The sequence below is a fragment of the Choloepus didactylus genome, chromosome 10 (assembly GCF_015220235.1).
Source record: "Choloepus didactylus isolate mChoDid1 chromosome 10, mChoDid1.pri, whole genome shotgun sequence".
Lineage (NCBI taxonomy): Eukaryota > Metazoa > Chordata > Mammalia > Pilosa > Megalonychidae > Choloepus > Choloepus didactylus.
In genome coordinates this window covers 92106092-92114084 of record NC_051316.1, presented here as the reverse complement: position 1 = coordinate 92114084, position 7993 = coordinate 92106092, and the positions used below count along the sequence as shown (strand labels likewise).

The 7993-nt window shown below is 54.3% G+C and overlaps 1 long non-coding RNA gene across 1 annotated transcript; it reads left to right on the top strand.

Moving 5' to 3' along the window:
* Positions 1 to 1543: 1543 nt before the first annotated feature.
* LOC119505746 lies at positions 1544 to 3934 on the top strand. Its single transcript, XR_005210819.1, has 2 exons — positions 1544 to 1683; positions 3603 to 3934. It is a non-coding gene; the product is annotated as an uncharacterized LOC119505746 (long non-coding RNA).
* The last annotated feature ends 4059 nt before the right edge of the window (positions 3935 to 7993 follow it).

The window sequence follows — 7993 nt, the reverse complement described above, 5'->3', positions numbered from 1 at the left end:
TATTATTATCATTATTGTTCTGCAAAAGCTGGAGAAAGATGGGTTGAGGAGGGAGTTAATGTAATTGTGTCTAATAAAGAAAAAAAAAGGTGGCCTGACCCTGCCTGTCTTCTGCCAAAGACCAGTGGGCTTTTCTGTCATCAGGGCTCAGTCTTCCTGCTGCTATGGTTACCAGGCGCCACAGGCTTCAGAAGAAAGGCGAGGCCAGACCAGCTCCGCTATTCTACCCAGCTTCGTCTCCACATCTTCCTTGGGTGGCCCAGGGTGTGGCGAAGAAAGATCACATTCAAAAATAGGCTGTCACCCCCACCTTGCCCACCTCCATTGTGCCCAGATGGACAAAGAAGAGAGGGATGTGACCTTCTTTAAAACAGTCCATACTCAGTCTGCCCTTGTTGAGGACTGGGCCAGGCTCTAGGTCAGGATCTGAGGGACTCAAAGATGAGTAAATGATGGTTCCTACCCTCAGGGAGGTTTCTGGCAGCTGGGAGGGGCCATGAGACATGCACAGACTTAGCTGTGTATAAAAATAACAAGTGCTTGCACAGTGAGAGGGGAAAGGCAGGCACAGAGGGAGTTGGTAGGAGAGCTCTCACACCCATATCTGTCCATCCTTCCTGGCTGCCCACTCACCCTGACATACTCTGACCTGGCCTGGCTTTGGCAACATGTGCAACCCCAGACTCTCAGCTGGGAAGGACCTTCCACAGCACCAGGTCCAACCCCAGGCCAAGAGAGGTTAAAGGGCTTGTGTTGGGCCTTGCAGCAGGTGCATGGCAGAGTTGCGAGAAGCGTGTCTGGCACCTGACTTTAAGTACACTAACTTGACGATGATGCCCTGGGACCATCTTTCTCATTTCTCTGTTCCATCAGCTGTAAACTGCAACTCTGCTCTTCTCTACAGAGAACAGACTCCAGACCACCAGAAAGCCTTGTCACCTGTTCACACCTAGCTCCTCCCTATGTAGCTCCTGAAGAGTCTGAGGGCCAAGGGCTGAAGTCTATCACCATCACCGTCACTCTGGTCTCCATGACGGCAATCATGGCCATCATCACCTCCATCATCACCATCTCCATCATCACCGTCATCTCCATCATCACCATCACCGCCATCATTACTACCACCCTGCTACCACCATCACCACCATCAGCACCGCCAGCATCACCAGCATCACCCCTATGTTGGTTTCCTATAGCTACTGTAGCAGATTACCATGAATTTGGTGGCTTAAGACAACAGAAGTTTATTCTCTCACAGTTCTGGAAGCCAGAAATCCGAAATCAAGAATTCTGCAGAGCCATCCTCCCTACAAAAGCTTCCTTGCCTCTTTCAGTTTGTGTTGGCTCCAGGCACTCCTTGGCTTGGGGTTGTAAAACTCCACCTCTGCTTCAGTTTTCACACGACCTTCTCCTCTCCTGTGCCATGTCTCCTCTTTTGTCTCTTCTAAGGATACTTGTAATGGCATTTAGGGCCTACGCAGGTGACCCAGAATGATCTCCTCTCAAGATCCTTAACATAATTACATCTGCAAAAACCCTTTTTCCCAAATTCACAGTTTCCTGGAATTAGGACATGTATGTATTTTTTTTGGGGGGGGGGGGTCACTATTTAACCCACTACAGCCACCATCATCACCACCCATATCACCATCACCACCCACATCATCATCTTTGCCAACCCAGGTAAGTACTACTAGGTACTGGACATTGGTACAGATGCTTTACCTGCCTTATTTTCTTTATTCCATATGACAAATCTAGAGCAGGTACTATTATCATTTAATACACAAGGAAACTGAGCTCAGAGAGAAGAATTCACTTGTCCAAAGTCTCACTTAGATGTAAGCATTTGAAGCCAGGCAATCTGACTTCAGAGCTCTCCTGCCTAACCATGGTTATCCTGACCCCAGGCCCTGAACTTCTGACCATACAGATAATGCCACAGAAGAAACAGAATGGGAGAATGAGCATCTGAATGGGAGGCGGGATGCCTGGGTTCTGGTCTACCAGTGGCAGCTCTTGGGCAGTCTGTCCCCCTCTCTGATTCTCAGTTTGCCCATCTGTAAACTAGGAAGGTCGGAGATGGTTGGTTTGAATAACCTCCAAGGCCCTTCCAGCTGTGGAGTTCTGTGAAGCTGGGTGTCAGCTGTCACCTCTCACGCATATTCAAATGCTGCCCAGAGGCCTGACTCCCACATGTGCTGCCAGAGATGAGTTTTGCTTGGAAGGTGACTCATATGGGGTGAATGCTGGTGACAGAGGAGTAGAGGGAGATGCCGGCTTCCCCACCTTTCCCTCTGCCTGCCCTTTTCACAGGGGAGGCAGCAAAGGACTGGAGAGCTCTTTCTGCTTGTACTCAGTGAAAGACTGTGTGTGTCTCTGTGTGTGTGTGCGCGCGCGCATGCGTGTGTTGCACGCAGCAGGCGGAGGGGGAAGGGCTCACTTTTCTTGGATCCCAAGACTTTTGGCCCCTTCATGCATTTAGGTAGGGCTGAGAGCTGGATGGTGCTGGGAACAGAGTTGAAGATAACTTTATCTTGTTCCATTCCCCAGACCTAGAGGCCTTAGCCAGGAACTGGCCTGCTGTGCTTGATTCCAGAATGCCTAAAGTAGGGATTCTGGGCCTGGAAAGACCTCATCAATTATTTAACGAGGATTTAAGGGGGATCATCTAAGGCCAAGAGATGGGGAGAGGCCCTGGTGACCAAATCTCAAGCCTCATGCCCTTAGGGAGGACAAAAAAAAGGGGCTGAGGTGTCCCTGAAAATTCAGTTTCTAAAACCTGGGTTGTTCATTGGGAGTTGTTTGTTTACAACTGTAAATACACAAAAAATCCTTTTTATAGTGTGAACTGGAGAGCCTTTCTTCCTTTGCCTTCTCTGTCCCAATCAGCAACTGTTAGCATTTGAGCTAATAATGTTCAAGAGCCCAGAGTTGAGTTAGGGACAGAATTGCAAACTTTAATTAGCAGGATGAGATTAACATCCCAGCAGGGGCTTGGGGAGTGTTAAGGGTGGGGGCATCCTTCAGGCCCATCGGATCCCAGTGGACCCCTTCTCCCCACCCCACTCCCACCCTCACCCTCCCAGTTGAGGGCTCCAGTGGGGTGAGCGGGAGCCTGGCCAACCAGGGCTTAGCCCTGCTGAGTTAATCTCCTGCTTGCCTGGGCCCCAGCTGAGCCTCACCCTGTTTCCAAGGCCAGTTGTTCAGCCATGAGGCTCTCCCTCACCAGCCACTGTCAGTGTTTTAGAAAAACAAAAATGGGATGCGTGACCTTGGGGCAGCTGCTTACCCTCTCAGGGTGTAGGAGTCCTGGCCCTGCCTAAGTGGGGATGTTTGGGACAGTCAACGGGGATGCTTGGCCCTGGTGAAGGAATTCAATTCGCTTTCCTGCACGCCCAGAGGTCACCCACTGCCAGCCTGCCCTTGCTTGCTTCAGGCAGGGCTGAGAATTTTCTGGTCTTTATCTGGTTTAGTTTTAAGTGGTTCCAACAGCAGCGGGCTGTTCCACCACAGTCCCCAGAAAATTGGTCCACGTAGGACGGAGCCTTCCCGAGAATGAAATCATCTGTTCTTTATTTTTTTTTGCCTTTCTCCTTCAGCACGAGTCACCGGCCTCTGCAGTCCCTCCCCGCGAAAACACGCCCTGCTCAGGGGTCCCGGCCGGGCCGCCTGGGAAGAAGGAGCAAGAAAAAGGATCCTCGGGTGTTAGGCTCTGCCCGGGGAGCCCCTTCCCCGCGCCCCAGCCGCCGAATCTGCAGCAGCCAAACGCCCTTTCCAAACCCCCGCCTCCAGCTCCCACCCAGCAACTTCCCCGGGAGAGCCCGAAAGGTGAGCTCCCGGGAGGCCGCCCGCGCTCCGGCGGCGGCCCGCTTGGCAAACAATAACAGTAAATAACGCTCCCTTGTCAACGTAATAAAAACGGAAACGGTTACAATGTTTTTTAATAAGCGTCCCCCATCAATCTCCCTCCCTCCCGGGCTGTGGGCACCGAGAGAAGGCGGCGAGGAGGAGGGGGAAGGATGGGGCCACCGGGGCGCGTTGGATGGGGGGCCTGGGGTGCTGGAGGAGGAAGACGCCGGGGGGGGGGGGGGGAGAGAAAACACAGTAAGTGAGAGACGAGGGGGCGCGAGCGGCCGGGGTCACGCGCGCCAGCCGAGCCGGGAAGCGGCCGCGGTGAGTAACACCGTTGCCATGGCGACGTGGCCGCGAGGAACAGGAAGCTGCAGAAATAGCAGCCGCCGCGGCCCGCGCCGCTCAGTCCCTCCGCCCGCGAGCCCGTTGCCACGGAGACCAGGCTCGAGCGAGGCTGCGCGGGCGGCCGCGGCCTCCTGCGCCTGGGCCTGCGCATGCTCACGGGGGCCTGCCCCGCTTGGGCGTTGCGGGGCATCCCGCCACAGTCCAGGGGCCGTCCGGGCCTCCAAACTTGGCCCGACCGCCTTCTTGGAGGGAAAACAAAAAGCAAAACTGCTTGTTGTTCGCTTTTGGAAAACAGCCCCGCCTTTATTCCTGGTGGATTCGTTGGTTTCCAGTTCCTGAAGCGGGGAGAGGAGGGGAGGGGGCAGGGACATATCAGCCCGGTGGCCCCAAACGGGTTCTGAGCGCCCGGCCGGGCCTGAGCCCGCCGAGGAGATGCGGGCGACCGGCTGTGCCCTCCGGAGCCCAGGCGTGAGGCTGTCTACCAGGCCCTGGAGCTGACTGCGCGTGACCTTGGGGGTCTGAAGCCCTCTGAGCCTCCTTGGGCGGCGGTTCTCCCCGGTGATGCCCTGGAGTTTCCCCTTCCAAGGTTTCCTGGCCCCTTTTTCCTTCCAAAGAGCACAGAGGGAGACCTGAAATCCTGTCAAACCCCACTCTTCCTGTCCACACCCTGTTCACGAAAACTGTGAAACAGTGCCCCTCCCCCAAAACAAAAAGTTGAAGGATACCTAAATGTTTCATAAACAAAATCCACTTTCCAACAACTTGTTTATGTGGAAGACTGACTGCAGCCTTGCCTGCTTGAAGCTGAGTGTGTGTGTGTGTGTGTGTGTATCAAGGGGGGCGGCATGAGCATTTCTGAAGCTGTTTGTGGAGAATTTTTTTCTGTCCAGATTTTGTTTGGTTTATTTTTAATGAAGGGTCAGAGGTCTGGGCTTCTGTGGGGAAGGGGGAAGGGTCACCTCGGAGTGGACAGACCAGGAGGTCCCAGGAGGACAGGTCACAGGGACCTACGCTGCTGGGTCCTAGGCCATGAGCCAGAGCCTGCCCATCTGGCGCTGCTCCTGCAGGCAGGCTGGAGTCAGTGGGCGGCAGGCCGGGCCAGGCTGCTCCCCAGAGGACACAGCCAAGGACTCGGGTACTTCTCTCCCCTGGGCAGGACAGCTGTCACTTCCCCAGCCCCTGCCCTGGCCACACCAGCCGATAGAGAAGGCCAATAGAGCAGCCCAGGTCTCCAAGGCTTTTGACAGTGGAAAGGAGGTGCTTTTGTTTTGTTTTTGCAGGGCAGACTTAAACTTTCAGCGTCCAGGCTGACCAGATGGGAATAAAGGGAGCGTATGTGCAAGAGAGGGGGACTGGCTGCTTCAAGACACCCCACACACCCACACACCCACACATACCCACACACCACCATGGGCTTCACTGTGGCCCTTGTGCAGGCAAAAGAACTTGGGCCACGCAGAGCATCAGCAGAGCTAAGGAGAGAGGCAGGGGCTTTGGGTGATGTTTCTTCTTACATCTTCCAGCCCCTTCGAGCTCTGGGAGAGGTGCCCCAGCTCTGAAGGACTTCTGGTCCACTGGGGTAGCTTTGACATCATATTTATCCCTCTCCTCAGAGTAGGAAATGACGACACAGGAGAAAGGGATTTGGGGCAGTTGTTACAAGAAGGAAAATCCTCCCTCCCCCATTTTGGTCCAAAAGGCAATAGCATCTGCAGAGAATCAGGTTGTAAATCCTAGCTCTATTGTGGCCAGAGCTTGTGCATCTGGACCATAGGGACAGTGCAATGCCCACCTCACAAGTTATGATGATTTCTCGAGATGATGCATAAAAGCTGGTAGCACAGCAACTGGTACAGAGTAGGTGCTGGGGACATGGCAGGTACTGTTGGAGCTGAGGAAGGGGTGGTTACAGCGCTCCCTGGTGAGACCTGGGATTGCGCCCTGAGGCCCTGAGGCTGTGTCCCCAGGCAGGCCCATTTCTGGCACAAGCTGGAGGGAAGAGCACTGGACTGGGGTCAGGAGAAGCGGATCGGGTCATAGTCTCTGCCACCAACCCCGTGTGCAACCCAAGGCAAGTCATTATCCTTCTTTGGACCTCGGTCTTTGTCTCTGGCAAATGGGGACCATCACGGTTTGTGAACTTACCCTGTGCCAGGTGCTTTGCCAAGGTCTGTACAACTTATCTAATTTAACCCTCAGAACAACCCCAAGAGGTAGATGCCACAGGGATCCCAATTTCACAGATGAGAAACTAGAGGCTCAGAGAGGTGGTCTTTTGCTGGGGGTCACATAGATAGAAGGTGGCACAGGCTCCAAAAGTGGTCAGATACTGGATCAGCATGTACCCCAGAGAGCATGCATCGCATTGTTATTTGAATTATTATTCCCAGCACCCTGCTCGTCGCCTGCCGTTTTCCGTGACTCTGGCAGTGGGAGATACCCTCATGGGTATTATGTTGAGGGCTTGAGGAATGCCAGCCAAGCCCTATGCTGTCCCTGCAGTCAACCCGGTAGCTCAGGACAGTTCTGCCACCCCCCTCGTCCCTCCCCACCATTTGCACCAAAGGGTTGGGGTCCCTGATAACACCCGGTGGACCTGTGGCATCCAGATGGTGCAGTTAATCACACTGGAAGTTGTAAATCTCCGTTATTGTCCCCACACCTCCTCCTGTCTGCCATGCTATCACCTAGGCTTTGTTCCCTCTCAGCAGCCAGGCAGGAAATGGCCTGGCTGTGGTGTCCACTGCCTGCATTTGAATCCTGACCCTGCCACCTCCTGGTTGTGTGGCTTTGGCCAAGCACTTAACCTCCCTGTTATCCTCAGTTTCCTCATCCATAAAATAGGGAAGGCCATAGCACCTGTGGGAAGATCAGGTGACCGGACGTGTGTGAGGGTCCCACCCTGTGCCTGGCTCGCAGAGGGTCCTTGGGGGGTGTTACTGGTTATAACAAGTGCTTATTCCATCCTAAGTGATGTGCATGCATTAGTTCAATGAATCCTCAAACAAGCACAGTGTCACTCCATTGCAAGTGAGGATTCTGTGGCTCAGAGAAGGGAAGTGATTTGCCCAAGGCTACACAGCCAATTAACAGAGGAACTGGGATGAAAACAAGCTGGCCTGTGGTTCTAAAGACCTCCCTCCTGTCCCTGGGCTCCTGCCCCTCCCCACCCGAGCCCCTCTGAGTCTCCTTACCACCATCTTCAGTGACAGCATCATTAGCACAGCTAGGGCTGCTTCCATAACCCAGGTAGGGAAGACTTTGGGTTAACAGGTCCTTCATAAAGGCAGCAGAGGTGCTTCAGGTTCCCCAGGGCAGGGCCCAAGGGTCCAGGTGCGGCAGATGGGTCCTAATGACAATGCCTGATGGGGGAGGGGGCACAGGGTGAGCCGCCTGCTCCTGCCACCGAGTCCACCCTCCTGCCTTCCGTGGCTCAGTCACTGGATGCCTCAAGGTGCAGGGGAGAGTCGTCCATCTCTCCATCCACTCTTCCTTTCATCCATCCTTTCTTCCTCCCTCCCACTCTCCCTCCTTCCTTCTTCCACCCATCTAGTGTTTACTGAGCATCCATCTTGAGCCGTGTTACGTTACTTCTAGGTGTTTCGGCTTCCAAGGGGCCCACATTCTAAACAGAAAACTTGTGCGTGCACAGGGTGCCAGGAAAGAGGGCATTTTGGGGCTGTGAGACTTGCCTCTGAGGCCTGTCCAGCCAAGCTCGCCGGGTGCCCACTCTGGACCACTCTCTCCTGACCTGGACAAAGAAGGGTTGCACTGGGGTCTCTCTTACTCCATG